Below are 18708 nucleotides of genomic sequence, written 5' to 3' on the forward strand. Positions count from 1 at the left end.
ATATCAAGGTAAGTGACCAAAAAAAAAATTGGGAGCATCCATTTCTTTTTCAGGTGGCCCTCAGCAAACGGATGGCCCAAAATCGATTTTTTCGATTTTGAGGCCGGAACTCCTCTTTAACCTACCAGCATGTCTTTGGAGTGGGGGAGGAAACCCACGCAGACACAGGGAAAACATTCAAACTCCAGGCAGGTTGTGCTGTGGTTGGAATATGAACCGATAACCCTAGTGCTACCAGGAAGAAGTATTACCCACTTAGCCATTGTGCCTGGCATGAGAGATGACATGCAAATAGGCACAATTAGCTGTGGGAACCAGCAACATTGGAATAATTTCAATGGGGCCGCCTCTCACAGCTAATCACAGGAACCCCTGCTGGGGTTCCTGCGTGTAATCGCACTGTGGCTGCATTTGCAAGTGTGAACTGAATGCACCCTTAAGCCTGGTACACACAAAATCGTGTTTTTTTTGTTTGTTTTTTTAGTTCAACCCAGTGATCTCCCCTGCGGAGCTGTTGTGTTCTGACGGGGGAGATCGGGGAAAATCCCCCCCTGCCAGAACACTCTGGTCAGCGCTCTCAGCTGGCCAGCGCTCTCAGACTGGTTCTCCAGCATGCCAGTTCAACAGACTGCCATTGGCTCCCGCTGCTGTCAGTCACAGCCAGTGAGGAGGGAGTGGGGGTGGGGCCGAGCCCCGTTTTGTGTGTCATATAGACACACAGAGCAGGACTTGGAAGCAAGTATGCACGAGTGCCCCCAATAGCAAGTGTCTTGCTATGGGGGCTCTCAGCAAGGAGGAGGAGCCCAGAGCTTCAGCAGGTGACCCAGAAAAGAGGAGGATCGAGGCTGCTCGGTGCAAAACCATTACACAGAGCAAGTAAATAGAACATGTTTGTTTGTTTTTTTTAAGAAAAAAACAATAAAGAGCCTGTAAGATATTATGGAGGATGATTCACTTATCATAAAACATAAAAAATGGTGACGTATGAACAGCTGTCCCCTTACAAAGCAGTACCTATTCCTCCAATATGAATGAGCCTTCTGCTTTATTCTATTTGACTTCATGCAGCTTGAAGGAAATATGTAGCACAGCATATAGTTCATAGCACAATAGGCAACACACGGGGTAACAAGTGCACTGCTGCCACCACTGTGCTTTGGAATCAGAAATAATGGAACAAGCAGGCTTGACGATATAATATCTATTGCTGTTTACATGCTTTCTATGAAGAGAGATTTGTTAACCAACAAATGAAACATTGAACTTTTGTACGAGACGGAACATGATCAGAGTACGCTGTTGAATTTGTATAAAATTTGTATGGAAGCTTTAAATTAAACTTATTTTGCTACTTTGAGTCCTTTCAGGTACACCTGTGGGCCATACACACTATACAATGGTCTTCAGATTTTTTCCTTTAGATTTACCAAAACCATATAATATGAGGTCAGACCTAAATACTTTCAATTTGTACGCAATCAGGCCGGCCCTTGCACTACATCGAAAAGGCAAATCTAAAGGAAATCTGACAACAAAAGTTGTATAGTGTGTATCCAGCTCTAGCCCTGATTAAGGGGAATAGTTCGTACACCAAAACAAGTTGGCTGCTTAATTCATCTGATGAACTAATAAATGTTTTCTTGAACTCATTTTGGTCTGGCAGTCTTTAAAGTGATGTTAAAGCTTAGTTTTTACCTGCTGCACAGAGCAGTCACGATCCTCTTCTTTTCAGGTCCCCTGCCGGCGCTCCCCCCCCTCGAGCAGTGCCCCCTGAGAAAGTGGATTCCCTTGGGGGCACCGCTGCATGCTCGCTCCCAAGCCACTGCTCTGTGTCCATAGGACACATAGCCACGCCTCCTGCAACCCCCAACACCGCTAGGGAGAGTCTCCATACAGCCAAGGCTATCAAGAACATTGCTGGTTTGGAGGGGGCTCAGGTAAGTATTAGGGGTGCTGCTGCACACAGAAGGTTTTCTACCTTCATGCATAAAATGCAGGAAGGTAAAAAACCCTTCAGCCTTTAGAACCATTTTAAGCAACTGCTTACTTCTTGGATTTTCAGTCTAAAGTCCCCAGTTAGCAGCTCCTAGTTTGAGACCCTGTTGCTGTAGTCAAGCTTTCAAGAGAAGCTTTCCCTGTTGGGGCTCTTTATGCCTGCTCAGTGGGGGGGGGGGGGAATCTGTCCACCGATCCCCGCTGAATAGTCGGATTACAGGTTCCTGTCCGCTCTGCATAAGCGTGCTTTCCTCTATGGGTGGTCGGATATAAACAGACCGCCTCTGCATCTACATCTGATCACCATCTGATCCATCAGATGAACGGGAAACTGATTTCCCATCCCTCTGTTTTTAGCGGAAAGGATTGGATGCTGCTCCATAGAGGGCAGCGAATGGTCCGATCGGGTCAGCCTGAAAAACTGACCCAAATAGCCCACCCGTGTGAAAGGGGCCTTAAAGCGTAACTCCACTTTTGTTGAGAAAAAAAAAAAACGCATTCCCTCTGGGTGATCTACTGTACATACATTGCAAGGATTATAACAACCTTTGTTGCAGATTCCTACCTTTTGTTATTCTAAAGAAATTTCATTTTGTTCCTCTGCGCTGAGCGGGTCAAATGGGAGTGGTTTCATAATTATCAATCAGCTGTGCAGTTGCAGGGCTCGAATGAGGAAATCTGCTGGGCCTGCATCCCTTTAGACGTGTTACTATTGGGAGTATCGCACCAAAAATCTAATTTTGTTTGCAGGGGATGCCTGATATCTGGCTTGTATCTTAGTGCAGACTTCTGGGAAAATCAGTGAGCCAATCACAAAAGCAGGAAATTATGTTTCTGGGGTGTGGTCAGTATACATTCTGTGTACAGAACACCTCCAGGTAGCCATAATGCATTGCATTTTCAGAAAATTACAGCAGCTTTAGAATGAAAAGGAAATAATTAATAACATTCAATTACAATGACTTGTGTCGAAATTGTAAACGCTATATTGTTTTTTCTTTATTTGCTAGATTTTCCCCCATTAAAGTGAAGTTACCCTTTAAAGAAAAGTGAACTTTATTTTCCTTCTGTCCCCATGCTTTTAAATGCTTCTCCACTGCTGAGAAATTATCCCCCAAAACGTCAGAAAACTGACACTTCCTGGAGTGCCGATCTTCTGGGTCATTTCGCTGACCTACATCTATTACAGTGTACAGTAGTGACATGGAGGTCAACGGGCTGAACCAAAGAAAGCTGTAGGGGGAACCAAGAGAGGTTAACCCTCCTGGGCAGTTCTGTTTTCATATAAAATTCAGAAACAATCACAACAGTGAGCTGTTCAACAGCATGTGCAGCTAGAAAGGTGAGATTGTTCACGCATCTTTTACAAGGAGACTACCCATAGCAGTAAGCTCACTTTAAAGGCCCATGACATAGAAAAGTGTTATTTTAGTCTAGGTGGAGCCATGGGTTGAACCAGTCCATGATTGCTGAGAGATTTGGGTGTTCATCACAGTTTTTTACACATTCTACATTATATAAATTAAATCCAACAGAGAAAGAAGACCCTCAGTGTCTATATAGCAGGCGTTTGGACCCAGGAGGTCAATGCAGAGATCCCCACAGAAGCCCCACAAGAGATGGATAGCAGACAGGTGGTTCAACTCTCCAAGCACGGATTTATCAGTAGTGGCGGAACGACCTTTTAACATTCTGTAGAATTTCAATACTGCCAGTTTAAAAAAGAAATCCGTATGAAACCCAAAACCTGATATATTGCAGCTTACCAATCTTTAGATGTGGTGGCCACTGGAGACTTGTCCTTTTGAAAAACAGACTTACTGACTATATGGAGATAGCTCATTCATGTAGACTTGAAGAACAAATTAAGGGTACCACATCCCAATTATGATAACAACAAAAAAATTGGAGAAAAGAGACTTACTGACTAGATCAGCCTTTTTCAACCAGGGTGCCGTGGCACCCTGGTGTGCCTCCTGGGTTCTTCAGGGGTGCCTTGGCAAAATGGCAACAAATTGCCACAGGTTTTTACTTTGTAGAATTACAACTCTGGGCACTGTGCTGGTCAAGCTACTGGCACCCTGACAACTCTGGGCACTGTGCGTGTCAAGCCACTGGAACCCTGACAACCAGTGACATCACTAGTTGATAAGAAGAATGACGGGTGCTTGCACAGCATCCCTATTTACTCCTCCTCATCCCTTCTCCATCAGCACTTGGGTCACATTGGCAAATAGAAGAAGAGAAACTGAGGGAGAAGAGAAACCCCAGAATACTAGTCTGTACCAGTTTGCAATAGTGGAGGAATAAATCACTTCTAATGTTGGATGGCCCATGTGTAGTTTAGGTTTTTTTTTTACATTTTAGATTGGGGTGCCTCGAGATTGTGCAGAATTGTTAAGGGTGCCACAACTGAAAAAAGGTTGAGAAACACTGGACTAGATCACCAGGTGAAAACAGAAAAAAAAAAAAAAAAAAACACAAATGCAGCCATCATCACATCTAAGAATTAATAAGCCGCAAACAACAAATGTTTGTTTTTGGATTTAATACCACTTTAAGTCTTGATTCACACCAATACAATACGGGACACGCATGGCGTCCATGTGATCTGCAGCGGGTGTCAATGTTAGATTAACAAACCTGTGAAAAAGCTTGCAAAACACAGTGCATCTGCCAGAATCGGATCATGTGGGGGTTTACCCCCATGCAATGCAATTCAGGTGCGAGGAGGGGGGGGGGTCCTGTACCAATTTGGTGCGGATGTGATGGGATTTCAGCCATACAAAATGTATAACTCATAACTCAAATCGCACCACACAGACTTTGCATGTGATGTGCACAAGAATGTAGTTTGATTCCTGTGCGAATCACATGTGGCATTCCAAATGCACTAGTGTGAACCCAGGCTCAGCTGGGGTTTACACTACTGAGTGCAGAACACCGCATGTGATTCGCACAGCAAACAAACTACATTCTTGTGTACATCACATGTGATCTGAGCCATACATTTTGTATGGATCAAATCACATCCGTACCAAAATGGTGCAGGACCTTTTTTTTCTCCCGCACCTGAATCACATCGAATGGGTGTGAACACCCATGCAATTTGATTCTGGCAAGCGCACCGCGTTTTGCGAGTTGTTCCGGGGTGTCCTTAATCTAACATTGACACCCACAGCAGATCGCATGGATGTTGTGTGATTGCAATGCAGTGTGGGAAACACACAGGATTTGCTGCGTTTCCCGCATCGCATCAGTGTGAACCTAGGCTGAGCCTAGGTTTATTCTTGTGCAATGCAGACACTGCATGTGATCACCACATGCGATGTCTGTGCAGTGCGATTTGGCTAAAATCACATCGCAACCACACCAAAATGGTGCAGGACCCTTTTCTCCCGCACCTGAAGCGCATCACATGGGTGTTCACACCCATGCAATGCGATTCTGGCAAAGAACTGCGTTTTGCTATCTGCTTCAGCGTGTCATTAATATAACATTGGTACCCGCAGCAGATCACATGGACACCGTGCGATTGCAATGCAGTGCGGGAAACGCACAGAATTCGCTACGTTTCCCGCATTGCCTCAGTGTGAACCTAGGCTCAAGGTGGTTTTACTACAATACATGGGGTACTTTGACGCAGTAGTGGGCTTGAGCACGATATGGCCATATGGTGGGACCAAACCCCCATTTTTATTTATGGACTCTCTTCAGATTTGGTAGTAATTTCTTTTGCATTTGCGCGCTATTCTTTTTTAATATACATGTCTTTTGGTTCATAGCTGCAGCAGCTTTGGAAATACATGGGTATGCTCCCCCAAATTTTTTGCCTGTTTATTATGTATTCTGTCTGACCAGACTATCGAGGTTGAGCAGCCCTCCCCACCCCCCACATACACCTGTACTCAATCAGTGTCCACCATCAAATGGATATAGGAGGAGTCCCCTGTAGTGCATTTGCACATTTTTCCCAGCAAGGAGTGTTGTCTCCAAGGGTTAGAAGGGCTGGATTCATCTCTTTTTCATGGATAGTGTAGGACCCACTGATAATGGGGTACTTTGACGCAGTAGTGGGCTTGAGCACGATATGGCCATATGGTGGGACCAAACCCCCATTTTTATTTATGGACTCTCTTCAGATTTGGTAGTAATTTCTTTTGCATTTGCGCGCTATTCTTTTTTAATATACAATACAGCCTTCAATAAAAAAAATGATATACAATATTTTCCACCTACAAATGGTAAGCTGTAAGTTCCTGACACAGTGGCATGTATGTAAATGTCAGGGTGTGACGCTCCCAGCGTCTCTAGATATCACAAAGCTGTACATTTTCTTAGTATTGAAAAAATAAAATGCACTGCAGTTCATATAATACTGCAATTAGGGAATCGCATGAAAAGCGTTCAATAGAGGCCTTTGTGAGTAGATCTCCAGAAAACACAATTTATCTCTCTCCCTGATATAAAGCAGAGCTCTCTAATAGACTTCTCCTGATCTGACAAGGGCATTGTACTGTGTAGCAATTCAATAATGCAGCAATGCAGCTGGCTACGTAGAAACAGCTGCATAAAGAATATACTGGGCTATTTCCAGTCTGTGCGTGGTAAAACTCATTTATCCTTTCACAGCAAGGGCTCGCCTACACAAGCATTGGCCCTCTGAAGAACGATCCGTGGTGGACAAGCAGCGAGGACGTTTGACAGGCGATGAGATGTTAGGTTGCCTCTTCACGCCTATTTCAATCTCTAAAAAAGCCGGCACCACACCACCATGTGCCTTGCAGCAGCACCGCCCCTTTAACTTGAATGGTAAGAGCACCAAGACCGTACGAGCCAGGCGGCATGTAGCGGCATCAGACGGGTCTTCAACTCTGGCAGAGGCATGTACTACACTAAAGTCCGGTGAATGGAAATCCCCCATCTAGGATCACACAATAGGGAAGAGGCAGCCAGTACACAGCCCAGTGTGTCCAATCTCCACCAGATAATCACCAGTAGGGGCATGCACACAGGGCGCGTATCGAGGGGTATCACAGTCTTGATGTTCTTACTGCCTGTGATGTCCCAAGATTGTGACTACAACTCACAGCCATAGGTTTTCTTTGTGCACTATTATAACCTTCCAGTTGAAAGCGTGCCAAGCAGTGTCAGTCCGTCCATTGGGGGCACAGGGACGCCGCCCTCCCAATCTACATGCAGGGCGCCGGATGCATGGATTCCAATGGGGTTTTTTTTTTTTTTAAAGCACGTGATTACAGCCAGAGGCTCTAATAGGCTTCAAAAAAGGGTGGGCTCGGGCGCAGATCACTGCGCCCTGAGTCCACCCACTTGTGTGACAATAGCGAATGGAGCTGATGTGGTCCCGGGGGGGGGGGGGGGGGGTTATGGTGTGCGGGCTGGTGTGGTCCGTCTACATTTGCCAGCTGCCACTGGTGCTAAGAATTAAGTCATTGGTTGGTAAGGAGGATGTCGTGCCCCTGCAGAGCATCCTTGTGTGCCCCTCTCCTGTTCCTAAGTGTCAGCACTGGGGTCACGTTAGCTGAGCAAGGGAAAGAAACTGAGGGAGAAGAGGAACATCGGAATGCTATAACGTGGGTGTCCTATATGTGTGGATGTTGCTGCATTATACAAAGCCATTAGATTCCTTTTTTACATTTTAGAATGGGGTGCCTCAAGATTGTGCAGAATTTTAGAGGGTGCCTTGGCTGAAAAAAGGTTGAGAAACACTGGTCTTGGTACCATTCAAAAGAAGCCTTGCTCATCTTATCCCGCACTTTTCCCTCGGTGTTGTGGGCGGGCGCACGGCATCCTCACTTACAATGCAGGACTGCTGGTTCTGCATTGTACACAATGGCATCAAAATGCCAAACAGAAACAGCTTCAGGGGGCCCGGCTCACAGAAGACTGCCTGTGAGATTGAGGGATAAGGTAATAAAACTGCTTTTTAAAAGTTTCCTAGACAAAAAGAGAATGTACCCCTTACCGCATGGAAGAAGCCTCACTTGTAATAGGGAGTTCTGAATTTTCCCCAGAGTTCAGCTGCCTTTTGTTGCTTTACAACAAAAAAATATATTAACAGATTTAAAGCAGAATATTTGCAAATATTGACCAATATGTAAGAAATTCTATCACCATAAGTGCCGGTTCACATTTGTGTAATGCGGGAACGCTGAGAATATGCAGCGTGATCCCGCATCGCATCCGCACCTCTGGAAGTTCACACTGCCATATGCGATACGCAGGGGGTGTCAATTAAAAGTTAACGACACCCCCAGTTGCAATCGCATATCGCAGTGTGATCTGCAAGTTCGCACAGAATCGGATCGCACTAGTGTGAACCACTATGCGATCAGATTCTACTGCGAATAAAAGCCTCATGTGCGAGTTTAGTGCGAATTCAGCCATACAAAAGTGTATGACTGAAATTCGCACCGCACAGAGATCGCATGTAATTTAGGAGCAGTGCGCTCCGAATTACATGCGATCTCCGAAATCGCACAAATGTGAACCGGGGCCAAATCAAGAAAGAAAGCTGCACAAGTAACTTCTAAAACAACGGTAAAGGTACAAATAGCCAGACGTAATTGCTATGCGGGTAACACAAAGCATGAAATGACATCTAATAACAGCCATTAATCCACCAAGCCATACAAAGGCTGCTGCTCACAATTTTCATGTCAACCAAGAAGCAGAAAATATGATTTAATTGGCCACTGCTGCTACATTATAGAACTCTGCATTGCTTCTGTATATCACAACGGCCTGAAAGTCTTGGCACGGCTTGAATACCGATGGGGGCATGACGAGAGTACAATTTTGTATGCTTTTCAGGTTCCTTGCAATCCACCGAGTCAGGCTGTAAGGGTGTATGTCTTTGTTGCCAGGCTCTTTGTTAGCATCAGCGGCACTGTACCCAGATGCATTGCTGTCAGGGTGTGTCACCGAGGACCAGGCCCTGATGCTGCTGCCATAATATCTCTGTGCAATCCAATACTTCATGTTATGTATATGTCCACGCATCCAAACACGGGATTACATTACAGATATAAAGATTATGATTTTGTCCACAGAGTGCAATGATATGCAAAGTGCAGGTCTAAAAACTGAATTTTTGTAAAATCTTACCTGTAAAATTCCTTTCTCTGAGTCCTCCGACAGTCGCCGCCTCCTCCAAGTCATCACTGTTGGGCGGCGACTGTCGGAGGACGTAAGAGAAAACTGAATTTTTGTAAAATCTTACCTGGAAAATTCCTTTCTCCGAGTCCTCCGACAGTTGCCGCCCAACAGTGATGACTTAGAGGAGGCGGCGACTGTCGGAGGACGTAAGAGAAATTGAGTTTACTAAAGTCACATCGCTAATGGGTTCTGACTGGTTGCTATGGGTTAGTGCAATCTAGGCAGATAGAAAAATCACAATAAAATGCATTAGTGGCGTCACTGGGGTTGGTGCGATAAAACATGGTGTCGTCCCCCCCCCCCCCCCAACCCCCACACACACTATTTGTGGGCCAGAAGCCCAGCATTGAAGCTCGTTGATGCGCGTTGCGGCGGTCAATAAGGGCTGCAGGCAGTATTGGGGCTAAGCAGGGGTGTCATGCTACCTGAGGGAGTCACGCTTGTAACTGTAAGCCTTGCAAAGCCTCATTTGGCTTGTTGTTCCGCAACAGCTAGAGGGCCACCAGTCTGATACCTGTGGGCTAGAGCCCTGGTCCCCAACCCTGGTCCTCAGGGCCCACTAACAGGCCAGGTTTGCAAGATAACTGAAATACATCCCAGGTGATATCATTTGCTGCTCAGTGATTGCAGTACTCTAGTCTGCATCTCCCCAAGGTAATACTTAAAATCTGGCCTGTTAGTAGGCCCTGAGGACCAGAGTAGAGGACCACTGGGCTAGAGGATAGCAGGTAAGGCAGTAACAGATAACGGACAACAGGCCTTCCCACAAAAGGGCTGCTGCGCAGTGCGTTACAATGTAGATACAGTATTTTTTTTTTTAACCGAACCAAGTTAGTGCATCTTGTTCCACTGAATTATCGCTGCTCTACTGAATTAAATGTAATTTCAATAAAATAAAAAAATAAAAAAAAAAAAAAGTAGTAAACATTGTATTGTAATATAGTAAAAGGCGCCTCCCCTCATTTTCTTTACACAATAGACACGAGCTTACACGCTAAAAACGGCCCATCTTAAAGCTGGTACACACAGGCCGGTTGAAAAGAAAAAGGCGGATAGTCAGCATGTGTGTACAGCAGCCTGAATGGCTTTGCACGACCACACTGGAAAACCAATGGCTGCGAGCACTGACCGGTATTGCCCCCCCTGTCCAAAAACAAAAGCTCAGCGGGGAGATCTCAGTTAGTACATTGGCTCCTCCTGAGTTCCTCCATTTTTTATTCGTTCAGCTCGCTGGATTGATCGACAAAAAACTTGCTATATGTACCAGGCTTTAGCATACAGGCTGCTGTAAATAAGCCCCTATAAAAAAGAAAAGCCGATTATATGTCATAGGAAAAAAATTGATATTGCAAACCAAAGAGTGTTACGTTGGGAAATGCAAACCTGCGCTTTACAAGGATACTTCCTGCTACACAAATAGTAAAATGACTCCAGGAGGCGTCCAGGTTACATAGTAAATATCGCTATATCCTATGGCGTTCACTGCAGTCCTTTGTGTTGTATGTGCCGTGGATTCCTGGCTGTGCTCTGTAATATTCCAGATCATTCCCGTGGGTTGCCTGTGAGAGAAGCAGGGAGGGGATTGGAGCCTGGCACTGCCTGCACACAATGCATAGGGTGAGGACTGCAAAAGTGATAGAGAGATCAGTGACGCAGCTTTATCCCCGGAGGGGAGTGACAAGACACAAATCACAGTGCCTGGATAAAAGCACAACCCATCACTGCAATTACCATATGTCAGGGGAGTACAGGAGGAGCCGCAGCTTCATAACAAGGCAAAGGCTCCTCATTGGAGGACAGGTGACTCAACAATGAAAGAGAAATAGGTGACAAAATGACTCACCTAGGCGCTCATCCACCTGTTCTCATCAGAGATCTGGTATGCAATTACCACAGGGATTCTGGAAGGCTCAAGTCATATATAAAGATCGAGAGCTTGACGAAAACAATGAATAAAAGCAGACCTTCCATCAAATGCAAGGTGTGCTAATTTTGTGAACTCTCAAGTAAAAAAAAAAAAAAAAAACACCTGCAGCAGCATCATCATCACCACCTGCAGCAGCATCATCATCATCATCATCACCACCTGCAGCAGCATCATCATCATCATCATCACCACCTGCAGCAGCATCATCATCACCATCCCCTGCAGCATCATCACCATCACCATCCCCTGCAGCAGCACCATCACCTGCAGCAGCACCATCCCCTGCAGCAGCACCATCCCCTGCAGCAGCACCATCCCCTGCAGCAGCACCATCCCCTGCAGCAGCACCATCCCCTGCAGCAGCACCATCCCCTGCAGCAGCACCATCCCCTGCAGCAGCACCATCACCTGCAGCAGCACCATCACCTGCAGCAGCACCATCACCTGCAGCAGACGCAGCAACAGCAACACCTGCAGCAGAGGCAGCAACACCAGCAGCAGAGGCAGCAACACCAGCAGCAGAGGCAGCAACACCAGCAGCAGAGGCAGCAACACCAGCAGCAGAGGCAGCAACACCAGCAGCAGAGGCAGCAACACCAGCAGCAGAGGCAGCAACACCAGCAGCAGAGGCAGCAACACCAGCAGCAGAGGCAGCAACACCAGCAGCAGAGGCAGCAACACCAGCAGCAGAGGCAGCAACACCTGCAGCAGAGGCAGCAACACCTGGGTCTGCACCAATATTAGCGGCTGCCTGCACAGTATCAGTTTTCTATGCATTCTGTTCACACCACAATGGTGGTGGAATTTACATTTTTTTCTGTACGTGCCCCTTCAGAGACAGAAGCTGAAAAACGCAGATTTGTGCACAAGGCCCTAAGAGCTTATGGGAAGCATCTTTTCCAGGTACAAATTGTCAGTACCACAACTACAGGGTGTATTCTGCTAAACCAATGTATATATTTAAAGAGCTTAGAAGGCTGTATACTGTATACTATCAGCAAGGAGTATGGATACAGTACAATTGTGGGAATGCTACAAGCTGCTTTGTCATACTGTATCAGGAAGTTCTCCTAATGTATTAATGACCACAGCCAGCGGTTTCTGAGCATGTTTTCAATTCGAGGAAAAAATGCTACAATTTTGCATTCATTTGATAAGAACAGTTAATGGTCACTTACCAGACATAGAAGCACACAGTTTAAATAGTCGCATCAGTTTAAAAGAGAAGTATGGTCAAAGCTTTTTTTGGCCACACTTATTTCTGCACCGTTGTGAGTGCTGGAGGGGCCGAGCAGAGAGCCAGTGACTAAGTGTCAGCGTTCTCTGCACAGCGAAGACCGAGAACTGAGCAATCAGCGGCCATCTGATCACTCAGTTCTCAGTTTTAGAGCCAGTGGGGGACCAATGCTGTAGCCATATAGGGGAGTATGGATGTTTTTTTTTTTCTTTTCCTTTTTTACAAACTTCAATAAAAGCATCCTTCTTCAACCTTTATAAACCCAGAAGAAACCTTCAAATCATTTCACTTTCAGATCTCAGGGAATTCCCGCTAAAATTAATTCATCATGGTCAGTGGGAAGAATACGCCTTAAATTGGTGGTCAGTGGGAAGAACGCCTCTTACACTGGTGGTCGGTGGGAAGAACGCCTCTTATACTGGTGGTCGGTGGGAAGAACGACTCTTACACTGGTGGTCGGTGGGAAGAACGACTCTTACACTGGTGGTCGGTGGGAAGAACGACTCTTACACTGGTGGTCGGTGGGAAGAACGACTCTTACACTGGTGGTCGGTGGGAAGAACGACTCTTACACTGGTGGTCGGTGGGAAGAACGACTCTTACACTGGTGGTCGGTGGGAAGAACGACTCTTACACTGGTGGTCGGTGGGAAGAACGACTCTTACACTGGTGGTCGGTGGGAAGAACGACTCTTACACTGGTGGTCGGTGGGAAGAACGACTCTTACACTGGTGGTCGGTGGGAAGAACGACTCTTACACTGGTGGTCGGTGGGAAGAACGACTCTTACACTGGTGGTCGGTGGGAAGAACGACTCTTACACTGGTGGTCGGTGGGAAGAACGACTCTTACACTGGTGGTCGGTGGGAAGAACGACTCTTACACTGGTGGTCGGTGGGAAGAACGACTCTTACACTGGTGGTCGGTGGGAAGAACGACTCTTACACTGGTGGTCGGTGGGAAGAACGACTCTTACACTGGTGGTCGGTGGGAAGAACGACTCTTACACTGGTGGTCGGTGGGAAGAACGACTCTTACACTGGTGGTCGGTGGGAAGAACGACTCTTACACTGGTGGTCGGTGGGAAGAACGACTCTTACACTGGTGGTCGGTGGGAAGAACGACTCTTACACTGGTGGTCGGTGGGAAGAACGACTCTTACACTGGTGGTCGGTGGGAAGAACGACTCTTACACTGGTGGTCGGTGGGAAGAACGACTCTTACACTGGTGGTCGGTGGGAAGAACGACTCTTACACTGGTGGTCGGTGGGAAGAACGACTCTTACACTGGTGGTCGGTGGGAAGAACGACTCTTACACTGGTGGTCGGTGGGAAGAACGACTCTTACACTGGTGGTCGGTGGGAAGAACGCTCCTTACACTGGTGGTCGGTGGGAAGAACGCTCCTTACACTGGTGGTCGGTGGGAAGAACGCTCCTTACACTGGTGGTCGGTGGGAAGAACGCTCCTTACACTGGTGGTCGGTGGGAAGAACGCTCCTTACACTGGTGGTCGGTGGGAAGAACGCTCCTTACACTGGTGGTCGGTGGGAAGAACGCTCCTTACACTGGTGGTCGGTGGGAAGAACGCTCCTTACACTGGTGGTCGGTGGGAAGAACGCTCCTTACACTGGTGGTCGGTGGGAAGAACGCTCCTTACACTGGTGGTCGGTGGGAAGAACGCTCCTTACACTGGTGGTCGGTGGGAAGAACGCTCCTTACACTGGTGGTCGGTGGGAAGAACGCTCCTTACACTGGTGGTCGGTGGGAAGAACGCTCCTTACACTGGTGGTCGGTGGGAAGAACGCTCCTTACACTGGTGGTCAGTGGGAAGAACGCTCCTTACACTGGTGGTCAGTGGGAAGAACGCTCCTTACACTGGTGGTCAGTGGGAAGAACGCTCCTTACACTGGTGGTCAGTGGGAAGAACGCTCCTTACACTGGTGGTCAGTGGGAAGAACGCTCCTTACACTGGTGGTCAGTGGGAAGAACGCTCCTTACACTGGTGGTCAGTGGGAAGAACGCTCCTTACACTGGTGGTCAGTGGGAAGAACGCTCCTTACACTGGTGGTCAGTGGGAAGAACGCTCCTTACACTGGTGGTCAGTGGGAAGAACGCTCCTTACACTGGTGGTCAGTGGGAAGAACGCTCCTTACACTGGTGGTCAGTGGGAAGAACGCTCCTTACACTGGTGGTCAGTGGGAAGAACGCTCCTTACACTGGTGGTCAGTGGGAAGAACGCTCCTTACACTGGTGGTCAGTGGGAAGAATGCTTCACTTACAGACAGCTAAAAGCATCATTAGTTATAGTTTAGTTATGCCGCTGGGCTTGCCAAGTGGCACTGGACTTGGAAATATCCATTAATCAAATAGGTCAATCAGCCACAGATCAGAGAAGTCCTAGCAATCTCTGGAAGAACCTTGGTTGTCTATGGCTGGTTAAAAGGATAACTCCACATAAAACGGAACTCCACAGGATTAATTTATCACTCAGCTTTTGCTTGCCTTTAGGAATGTAATGGAGATTTCCACAAAGTCATTCAGATCCACTGCCAACCTCAGGTCCTAATAAAGCTGCCGCTCTGCCACAGCCGGATTCCACAGTTAAAATATTTGGGGGGAGTATTGTACAGAATACTTTTTATTTGCACCAAGGCCCAGTTTACACCGGTGCTGGTCTCTGAAGAATCAGCAATGGCCACTCAGAGCGGTATAGGATCAGCGATACCGTCTCTACCTAAATGATTGGGTTTTCTTGACAGCTGAACTGGGTTTTTAAAAAGGACAATACCCAGTGTTTGGCTCATGGTTGCAGCGTGGCCCTATGGACTTGAATTGGTAATGTTCTGTGACAGTACCATCCACTATACACCATGGGGGGCATCATTTTAGCTGCACCAAGCATCATGTGGCCATGGCAAATGTACAACTCTGGCTGCCTTAGCAACTTAGGGGCAGTAAAGCTATGTCAAATTACTGTTTTACCCCCCGCCCCCTCCTCAAACACAAGCGTAAGCTAGGGCTGTTACAATTTCAGGACAAGCTTTTGGGGGTTTCTGCACTCACCCCCCCCCCCCCCCCCCCGGGCACAAGCAGTACCAAAATGGGTAGAAACACTTGCTGGTCCTGAAAATGTAACACTCCCTATACCCACGCAGCTGTGATCTTCTGATGCTGCAGAGGTTATTACGAGCTACAAGACCTGTGACAGGCACTTGTCAAAAATGCAGACTATGCCTGCCCTTTTTGCACCCCTCCTCCATTCATAGAAGGCGTACTGCTGTTTTTCGCAATGAAAGGCACTCTATGAATGGAGGCAAACCTTTCATTCACTCATCCATCCTCCATTCATTTATAGAGCACTTTTCATTGCGAAAAACAGTAGTATGCCTTCTTTGGCTGGAGGAAGGGCAGAAAGGGCGGGTATGGTCAGTGCTTTTGTAGAGTGCCTGTAACAGGTCCAGTAGCTGTGATAACCCCTGTAGCTCCAGAAGTTCATACCTGCGGGAGTGTCAGGGGGGTGGGGGGCAGCGTTATGAAGAAGATGTCACAGAATGGAGCACCGACCAGCAGAAGGGACACTTCTCATCCAATGTAAGTAACGACAATTCATTACATTTTATTTTTTAAAATATATATATTTATTTATATATTTACACACACAATATTTCACAAAAAAGTGAGTAGACCCCTCAGCGCCGGTTCACACTGGCGCGACGCTACTTTCAGGGGCGACCTCCGAGATCGCGGTGTGAGCAGCGCGCCGCGACCTCGGAGCGGCCGCCACAGACTTCATAACATTGAAGTCTATGGCGGTCGCCTCCTGGTCGCCCCAAAGAAGCTCCGGACCCTTTTTCTAGGTCGGAGCGACTTGTGTCGCTCCTATTAGAACGGGTCCGCAGCTTCCCTATGGGAGGCGACCTGCGTCGACCTGTGAGGCGACCAGGTCGCCTCACAGGTCGCCCTAGTGTGAACCGGGGCTCACACTTTTGAAAATATTTTATTTTATTATACCTTTTTATGTGACAAAACTGAAGAAATGACACTTTGCTACAATGTAAAGTAGTGAGTGTACAGCTTGTATAACAGTGTACATTTGCTGTCCCCTCAAAATAACTCAACACAACGCCATTAATGTCTAAACCGCTGGCAACAAGAGTACACCCCTAAGTGGAAATGTCCAAAATTGGGCCCAAAGTGTCAATATTTTGTTTGGCCACCATTATTTTCCAGCACTGCCTTAACCCTCTTGGGCATGGAGTTCACCAGAGCTTCACAGGTTGCCACTGGAGTCCTCTTCCACTCCTCCATGATGATATCACAGAGCTGGTGGATGTTGGCGACCTTGCACTCCTCCACCTTCCGTTTGAGGATGCCCCACAGATGCTCAGTAGGGTTTAGGTCTGGAGACTTGCTTGGCCAGTCCATCACCGTTAGCCTCAGCTTCTTTAGCAAGGCAGTGGTCATCTTGGAGGTGTGTTTGGGGTCGTTATGTTGGAATACTGCCCTGTGGCCCAGTCTCCAAAGGGAGGGGATCATTCTCTGCTTCAGTATGTCACAGTAAATGTTGGCATTCACGGTTCCCTCAATGAACTGTAGCTCCCCAGTGCCGGCAGCACTCATGCAGCCCCAGACCATGACACTCCCACCACCATGCCTGACTATTGGCAAGACACACTTGTCTTTGTACTCCTCACCTGGCTGCCGCCACACACGCTTGATACCATCTGAACCAAATAAGTTCATCTTGGTCTCATCAGACCACAGGACATGGTTCCAGTAATCCATGTCCTTAGTCTGCTTGTCTTCAGCAAACTGTTTGTGGGCTTTGTCTTCAACAAACTGCAGGCTTTCTTGTGCATCATCTTTAGAAGAGGCTTCCTTCTGGGACGACAGCCATGCAAACCAATTTAGATGCAGTGTTCGGCGTATGGTCTGAGCATTGACAGGCTGAGTTTTTTCTACAATTGTTTTTTTTTTTTTTGCCTTTTTCCGCCTGCCCCCCGCGTAACTACACACACCTGGGCTCAGCCAGCTACTAGTCCGCCGCACAGGAACCAAACTCTCCCCAGTAACGGACCACCGCCGCGATGTGTCGTCAACTGCGGGCGGTTTGTCTGTACAGGTGCTGCGGCGAGCTGTGATAGGTACACAGAGAACTCCCCGGCCTGGATGTGACGTCAGCTGCCGGGAGAGGAAGGGGGCGGTGCGTCTGTACAGGCCAGGGGCTGTGACCTATCCTATCACAGCCCCTGGCCTGTACAGACGCACTGCCCCCTTCCTCTCCCGGCAGCTGACGTCACATCCAGGCCGGGGAGTTCTCTGTGTACCTATCACAGCGTGCCGCAGCCCCTGTACAGACGTACCGCCCGCAGCTGACGTCACATTCAGGCGCGGCGCGGTGGCCCGTTACTGGGGAGAGTTTGGTTCCTGTGCGGCGGACTAGTAGCTGGCTGAGCCCAGGTGTGTGTAGTTACGCGGGGGCAAGCGGAAAAAGGAGGAAAAAAACAATTGTATAAAAAACTCGCGTTATAAAAAAAAAGAAAAAATTGTTTCAAACTAAAAAAAAAATCGATAAATCGATTAAATCGATTTATCGCCCAGCCCTATAGCAAAGTGTAATTTCTTCAATGTTGTCACATGAAAAGATATAATAAAAAATATTTACAAAAATGTGAGGGATGTACTCAATTTTGTGAGATACTGTATATATATATATGCACACACACATATATACACACACACACACACACCCCATTTGTTAAATTGAATCAGAATTATACAATGTATGGCCAGCTTTAAGTAATACTAAAGGCTCAATTTTTTTTTTTTGTTAAACAAAAATGTTATACTTATTTGCTCTGTTTAGTGGTTTTGCACAGAGAAGCCCAGATCCTCCTCTTCTCGGGTCCCTCTTTTGGCGCTCCTGGCCCCTCCCACCTGTTGAGTGCCCCCACAGCAAGCAGCTTGCTATGGGACACCTGATCTGAGCTTCAGCTCTCTGTGTCCATTCAGACATGAAGCCGCGGCCCAGCCCCCTCTCTCCTATTGGCTCACTGCCACTGCCCTTTCAGCCAATGAGGTGGGAGAGTCTTAGGCAGTTGAGACAATTCTCAGGCAGCCCAGACAACCAGACAAGTATTAGGAGGGCTGCTGCACACAGAAAGCTTTATCTTATGCATAGAATGCAATAAAGGAATTGTAAAGTTTCCTTTTTTTTTTTTTTTTTTAATATAAATATGGTATACTTACCTGCCCTGTGAAGTGGTTTTGCACAGAGCAGCCTGGATCCTCTTCTTCTTGGGTCCCTCTGCACTGCTCCTGGCCCCTCTCTCCTGTTCAGTGCCCCCACAGCAAGCAGCCTGCTATGGGG

The 18708-nt window shown here is 47.3% G+C and overlaps 1 protein-coding gene across 8 annotated transcripts in view; it reads right to left on the reverse strand.

Moving 5' to 3' along the window:
* Nucleotides 1-18708, reverse strand: part of KLC1 (kinesin light chain 1) — a 144502-nt gene that overhangs the window by 114824 nt on the left and 10970 nt on the right. The window contains exon 1 of one of the 8 annotated variants that reach the window (XM_082275553.1): nucleotides 10558-10722. The exons of the other annotated variants lie outside the window; for them this stretch is intronic. The gene's annotated coding sequence lies outside the window, so the exon portion shown is untranslated. Of the gene's footprint in view, nucleotides 1-10557; nucleotides 10723-18708 lie in introns of those variants that run through there. 8 annotated transcript variants of the gene reach the window in all.

This window comes from Pelophylax lessonae (assembly GCF_965119305.1).
Source record: "Pelophylax lessonae genome assembly, chromosome: 13".
Taxonomy (NCBI): domain Eukaryota; kingdom Metazoa; phylum Chordata; class Amphibia; order Anura; family Ranidae; genus Pelophylax; species Pelophylax lessonae.